We start from the raw sequence: 7,782 nt of genomic DNA on the forward strand, positions 1-7,782 counted from the left end.
CCCCTTTTAGATAAAGCCCCCCTCCCAGTAGATAAAGCCCCCCCTGTAGATACAGCCACACATGTTTTTATTACAATAAGGCCTCATTTACACGAGCGTGTGCGTTTTGCGCGCGCAAAAAAACGCTGCGTTTTGCGTGCGCAAAAGGCAATTGACAGCTCCGTGTGTCATCCGTGTATGATGCGCGGCTGCGTGATTTTCGCGCAGCCGCCATCATAGAGATGAGGCTAGTCAACGCCCGTCACTGTCCAAGGTGCTGAAAGAGCTAACTGATCGGCAGTAACTCTTTCAGCACCCTCGACAGTGACTGCCGATCACAATATACACCAACCTGTGAATAAAAAAAGACGTTCACACTTACCATGAACTGCCTGCTTCCTCCAGTCCGGTCTCCCGGCCGTTGCCTTGGTGACGCGTCCCTCTCTTGTCATCCGGCCCCACCTCCCAGGATGACGCGGCAGTCCATGAGACCGCTGCAGCCTGTGATTGGCTGCAGCCTGTGCTTGGCCTGTGATTGGCTGCAGCTGTCACTTGGCCTTAATTGTCATCCCGGGAGGTCGGACTGGAGGAAGGAGCCGGGACTTATCGGTAAGTCCGAACTTCTGTTTTTTTTTACACGTATATGTATATTGTGATCGAAAGTCACTGTCCATGGTGCTGAAACAGTTTAAGTCTTTGAGCACCGTGGGCAGTGACTGTCTCCTGACGTCGCGTACCCGAACATTTTTTGCCGGGTTCAGTCAAAACGAGTTCGGCCGAACCCGGTGAAGTTCGGTGCGCTCATCTCTAATTTGACACTCCGTTTGGATGTTTGTAACCAGAAAAGCACGTGATGCTTTTCTGTTTACATTCATCCTTTTGACAGCTCTTGCGTGATTTTCGCGCATGCAACGCAGGACCGTCCGTGTGGCATGCGTTGTTTTCACACACCCATTGAAGTCAATGGGTGCGTGTTGCGTGAAAAACGCAAGAATATAGAACATGTCGTGAGTTTTACGCAACGCACTCACGCAGCGCAAAATTCACGCATCGTCTAAACAGCCCCATAGACTATTATAGGTGCGTACGACACGCGTGAAAAGCACGCGCGTCGCACGCGCGTATAATACGCTCGTGTAAATGAGGCCTAAAAGAAATAACTATTCAAACTCACCTTAATCCCGTTCCCACGCCGGCCGGCAGCCATGGAGACCTGCTCTCTTCTGCGCAGGTCTCCTGGGGGTTGAACGCAGCGTCTACGAAAGGCGCTGATTGGCTGGGCAGAATGACTTTGCCTGTCATTCAGCGCCTTTCAGCGACGGAAGCTTCACTGGTACAAAAGCGCTGAATAGCCGGGCACGGAATGTACTCGGTCATTCATTGCTTCTAAGGCTGGATTCACACTAGCACATTATGGACGGAACGTATTTCGGCCGCTAATCCCGGACCGAACACAGTGCAGGGAGCCGGGCTCCTAGCATCATAGTTATGTATGACGCTAGGAGTCCCTGCCTCTCCGTGAAACTACTGTCCCGTACTGAAAACATGATTACAGTACGGGACAGTCGTCCCGCAGCGAGACAGGGACTCCTAGCGTCGTACATAACTATGATGCTAGGAGCCCGACTCCCTGCAGTGTGTTTGGCCCGGGATTAGCGGCCGAAATACGTTCCGTCCATTACGGACGTAATGTGCTCGTGTGAATCCAGCCTAATTGTACCTGTGTCCTATAGACACAGGTACAATTATAGTGCAGGAGCAGGTGGCGCTGGCGCCCCCCTCTAAGTTGCGCCCGGGCACATGTCCCGCCTGCCCCCCCCTAGCTACACCCCTGGTTGGTCCCGTTCTGATGTTCCGTTGGAGCTTTCCGTCAGAACGGGACCATGACTGAAACAAATGGAAACCATAGGTTTCCGTTTATGTCACCATTGATTTCAATCGTGATGGGTACAAGGGTTCCGTCGTTTTGACGGAATCAATACAGTAGTCGACTACGCTATTCATTCTGTCAAAGCGACAGAACCCTTGCACAACTGAGACTAACAGGAGCCATTGGAACCGGCTCCGTCACCATTGAAATCAATGGTGATGGAAACGGAAACCTATTTGTTTCAGTCAGGGCTCTGTTGTGACGGAAAGCTCTGATGGAACGTCAGAATAGAGCTCTGACGCGGATGTGAACGAAGCCTTACACCGAAACGTCACATGTTGAAATAAATACACCTGTTTTTTCACTACCTCCTGTATGGACTGAGTGCTTTTACCAATATTTACTTTGCTTGTTGATATTGTATGGGTGAGTCAGACCAAGCCCATCAGGTGACAAGGACCAGGTTTTCACTTAACCCCTTAATGACCACCAATACGTGTTTTCACGGCAACCATTAAGGGTACTTAATAACTACACTGTGAAAAGCCTGCACTGTGACATAAGCCTGGCGCTGGTGACCCGTGCCTGCTAGAGCGGGTGTCAGGCTTTCTACAAATCGAAATTAACATCGATCCCGCCTGTTTAACCCTTTAGATGCCACGGTCAATAGCAACTGCAGCATCTAAGTGGTTTTAGAGGGAGGGGGCTCCCTCTCTCACCCCATGGTTACACCCATGATGCGATCACGGGGTGCCGACGGTTTATATGGCAGCCGAGGGCCTAACAAAGGCCCCCAGGTCTGCCTTTAGTAAATACCCATTAGGCCATTGACAAAGGCATGGCCTAATAGATGAAAAGTAGTATTGCAGTGTATTATAGAAGTGATCAACATATCTCACAGTAAAGTCCCCTAGTGGGACTAAAAAAAAGTAAAAAAACGTTTACTCAAGTTTATAATAAATAAATAAAAAATCCCAAGTAAGGGCCTGTTCACATCACCGTTCATTTCCGTTCCGTAGGAGGGTTCCGTCAGGTGAACCCCGCAACGGAAAGTGAAACTGACAGCACAGAACCCTCCGACGGAACCCCGGAACGGAAATCAACGGTGATGTGAACAGGCCCTTAAAGAAATGAAAAACCCACTATTTCCCATTACAAAAAGCTTTATTATGAAACAAATAAGCCCTCATACAGCTACATCAGCGGAAAAATAAAATAAAAAAAAGTTATGGTTCTAAAAATATGGTGACACAAAAACAAATAATTTTGAATGAAAAGTGTTTTTATTGCGCAAAAGTAGTAACATGTTACGTGCAAATTGGGCACTTTTTTAGAGGATACTAGAAAAGTAAATGAATAATCCGGTGAAATTTGGTGGATATTTACAACTGCAGCTGGTATAGGCTGACCAGGGTAATAGTAAGAATTTCCAGGACGGACTTGTAGAATATGACAGCTCTCGTGTCATGTGAAAGGCGATCCAGACCTGGATTAGAACAGACTCTTGTTGAGATTGAATTTGTGCAATCAGCTTTATTGTGATACCTAAATTTGAATCCCAAATTGTGAGACAAGCGTAAGCTCCATCCACGTTCCACCTATAAAACTACCACAAAGCTGCCAGTAACGCCCATTTAATGATATTTGCATAGACTCTGCCCCATTTGCAGAAACCGGGATCAGCAGATAAGCACTGATTGGCGGTTAGTAAAATTTGATTAATAACACAGATCCTGCTAAGAAAAAATGTCAGTGGAGAACTTCTTTAAGGCCCCATGCACACGACCGTAAAAATTGTCAGTAATTGCGGACCGTAAAACGGTCAAAAATTACGGACCCATTCAGTTCTATCGGCCGTGGACACCTTCCCATATCTCTACGGATGGGTGTCCGTGCAGTAGAAATGTTCCGAAAATTATGGAACATGTCTGTTCTTTTGCATTTTGCGGGCCATGCTCCCATACTTTGTATGGGAGCACGGCCCGAAAATGCAGGTGGCAGACGGCGGCCGGCCGTGCCCGCAATCGCGGGCTGTGATTACGGGCACGGCGTGTGCATGGGGCCTAACTCTGCAGTTATCAGAAAGGACATTACGAACAAGATTCTCATGTCACTGCCATTTATTCTACAAGATATAAGGGTATCAAAGTGTTTTTACTAGGCTCCCAACCACAATGTACTCAGTTGTCATGGAGACACAGTTACTGACCATTTACTACAGTTCTAACCGGAATGTCATAAACACAATTATGATGTCATCACTGCTATATAAAGCCCAGTGTTAGGATATGTTCACACGCTTAGCAAAAAATTTCTGAAAATACGGAGCTGTTTTCAAGGAAAAACAGATCCTGATTTTCAGCCAGTTTTTATGCAAACTCGCGTTTTTCACTGCGTTTCTTTTTTTTAAATTATTATTCAAGATTTTTATTGGTTTTAATACAAACAAGTGCAAACACAGTTTGGGAAGATGTGTCCCCAAAGTAAAAGAACATGACAAATAAAGGCACAGCCCATTCGCTGCGTTTTTTACGGACGTTTTTGGAGCTGTTTCTCTATACAGTCAATGAAAAACGGCTCCAAAAACGTCTCAAGAAGTGACATGCACTTCTTTTTACGGGGCATCTTTTTATAAACCGTTTTTTTTAAAACGGCCACGTAAAAAAACACTCCATCGGAACAGAACGCCGTTTTTCCCATTGAAATCAATGGGCAGATGTTTGAAGGCACTCTAATTTTCGGCCCAAAAAACTGACGAAAATAAGCAGTGTGAACATACCCTCACCCATGACGTTCTGTGGGTTGTATAGAAGAGAAGGAGCGGATAGTGGAGTTGGCGATTTTGCAAGTTTTATTTCTATGGACGAAGTATGGACAGATTCCTTATAAGTGGATTTTATTTACTTTTTCATATTAGATTATATTATTAGGATGACATAAATATATTCCTGTATTGTAATGTAAAACTATGGAAAACCTGGGGAATACTTTGTATATTCTTTAGATTTTTTTTTTCTATAATTTGAGTTAGGTGTCCAGAGGGGCAGGAATAGGATTTACAGATGTTGTATTTGCCCCCAGACCACTCTGAGGCCTTGAGATCACACATCATGTCCATGTCCTGATGTCTCCACCCCCCATTACTGGACACGTCAATGGGCCTCATTTATGATAACTATCTAACATGAAAACTGGCCTTGTTGTGCACAGCAACCAATCACAGCACCGCTTTCATTTTACCAGACAAGTTAAAGCAATGGAAGCTGAGCTCTGATTGGTTGATATGGGTAACAAGGCCAGTTGACCATTTTCCTAAATCTCCCCCAAATATCTATTTCCTACAATGTGCCCCAATCCTTCAGTACTCTCCTCTGCTGCTTTTGTAAAATGACCTTCCATTGCCTGTGGTCCCTAACAAAGAGGAATTGGAGATGATCAGATCCATTGCTATGTAAGGCAGAAGGTGCAGCCGCCATATAAATAATCTCATTACATTTTTCCTATTCACAGCCGTTCTGTAATAAAGGGTTTTATTCCTTCCCAGTAACTTCCGTTATGTCAATCAGATGTATCAAACGTGTCACATCGGGGGTCTGGGTGAGGGGAGTGTGTGATCCCCGGTGTTCCCTCCATTCAGAATGTACAAGTCATGTCTCCATCATTCACTCTACAACATACATGGAGGATGTATTACTGGTTTATCAAACTAGGCCCCGCCAACAGAGCCACCAGGTTATCATGGAATCACAGTGTCACGTAGGGTTCGTGGACCCACAGGGCCATACCTCCTTGGCGGTATGGCAGCTGGCCAACAGGGTGCAGGTCAGAGTCTATAGTTCATATAGGGTACCTGTGGCAGCTCGGACAGTAGCAAGACAGGCTTGGCTGGGACTAGGCAGCAGGTAGACGTCAGGCGTGGAGTAGCAGGACAGGCGTGGTATACAGCACAGCACGGCAACAGCTCAACACGGCACTAGATCAGGATACAGGAACAGGGAACACTGGGAGCAGGAAAAACTAGGGGATCATTTGCAAGACAAACTTAGGATACGACAACAACGCTCAGGCGTGGGCGGAAGTGGCTGAGACCTTATATACATGCGTGCGCTCTGGCTTCTTGAGTCTGGACTGAGCTCACAAGCGCACCCTGGTGGTCACTGTGGAACAGGACGGCCATATGTGCAAACATCTCTGGAGAGAAGGGCATCAACTGGATGGAAGGAGTTCGTTGTCAGCGACCACAGACGTTACACACAGTCATTGCCAATTTACGTCGCTTCTAACCGTGATGTCACAACGGTCGGTCACTGTTATATAAAGTCTGGTATTACCCATAAGGCTCTCTGGGTTGTATAGGAAAGGAGAAGTGGATAGTGGAGTTTGGTGATATTGCAAATTGTTTTCTACTGACGTCATATGGTTAGACAAGAAGTCTCACAGGACATGTAAATATCAAGGTGGGAGACAAGTCTCAACCACCAGCTCAAGTTTATTAGAGATAAGGACTCTAACAATAGATAATATAAACTAGAGAACAAAAGAGTCCATATATATCAAATGTGAAAAAATGTACAATGTTTATTAATAACATCAAAAACAAAAAACAAAAACAGAGAATCTAAAATAAGTCCTTGTCTGGATCACCAATACATACATTAATCAAGGTATATACATACATTTTGTATATAGTATAAGAAAATGTATTAGATTAATGTAACTCCAACATAGGATGCATCTATATTAGTGGGCTGAAATAGGGATAGTACAAAAGCAGAGAGTAAGAAGCTCAATGTAAAAGTTTGTGTTTGCTTTAAAGTGACTAGTGCATTTAGGTATGTGACATAAATCCTAATCAGCCCTAACTGATGCACTTACCCATGTTTAGGAGACTGTCAGTGTGACCCAGGGTGTGAAAGAGCGCCCCGACGCGCGTTTCACCTGTAGCTTTATCAAGGGGTGCCGGTGTTGTGTTAATGCCCAGTTTAAAACAAGAATAGAGGAGGTCATATGGTCTGTCTGTACCAATCAGATGCCGGTCTAAGCGGCGCGGTGACGCAAAAATGCCGATTACATCCCACTTAACCTTAAGCCCAAAAAAAGAACATCTGGATGCCAAGTAGTTAGAGGAGACTTGAGCTTCACATCAACCACATCCATCCAGGTTGATGAGCAGGACCTCATGAACATCTATATGGTCAATGCGGAAACTCAGGTGAACGAAAAAGACCTGTTTCCTGAGTTTAGCCCCTTGAAGCCTCACTCCTCTTGACTTCGGCCTCATGAACAAGAAGTGCTCCTTGCCTCTACTTATAAGACTAATACCATCTGGAGAAATGTCTGAGCCAATACCATCTATTAGCAGCCAGGTGATACTTGAGAGTGAGGCCGATTTTGCTAATAGACTTGTCACCCCCTCCCCGGAGCTTGTGATTGAGGATCTACATGTATAAAACCAATATGACAAAGGAGATCACGAGCGCTGAGCCGGCTGAGGTAACATCCAACAGAAAGATGTCGGAGTTATAACATCAGGAAACAGTGGAAGCCGATAACATCAGGCAGCGCCGGGGAGAAGAAGGCCATGTCACCGCCATCAAGAACATCAACTACCCAATAACATCACAGGGTAGAGCCAGCCATCATATAACGTCATATATTCATTTTTTCTGATTTCAAATACCCGGAGATGTGAGGACTAACAATGTTCAGTGAAGGAAAAGCTATTCCATACCAGCCGGAGAGTGACAGAAAAATCTCCCTCATAGTGGACACAACAGCAACTATGTGCAGACAATACAAATTGAAGGGAATAGGTCACTACATAGAGAAGAAGAAGCATTATACAAAGAAAACCAAAAAATGGGGCTCCTTTTTAGTTCACGCCACGAATATCCCACAACCTACCTTTTATTAACCCCCTCCTTTTCCAGTTT

The 7,782-nt window shown here is 45.3% G+C and overlaps 1 protein-coding gene across 1 annotated transcript in view; it reads right to left on the reverse strand.

Annotated features, from left to right (window-relative positions):
* Positions 1-6,590: 6,590 nt before the first annotated feature.
* LOC142660534 (5-hydroxytryptamine receptor 3A-like) overlaps positions 6,591-7,782 on the reverse strand; it is a 20,478-nt gene continuing 19,286 nt past the window's right edge. The window contains exon 9 of the mRNA XM_075837148.1: positions 6,591-7,782. This exon is cut by the window's right edge and continues 544 nt beyond it. The gene's annotated coding sequence lies outside the window, so the exon portion shown is untranslated.

Source organism: Rhinoderma darwinii, chromosome 9 (assembly GCF_050947455.1).
Source record: "Rhinoderma darwinii isolate aRhiDar2 chromosome 9, aRhiDar2.hap1, whole genome shotgun sequence".
NCBI classification, from domain to species: domain Eukaryota; kingdom Metazoa; phylum Chordata; class Amphibia; order Anura; family Rhinodermatidae; genus Rhinoderma; species Rhinoderma darwinii.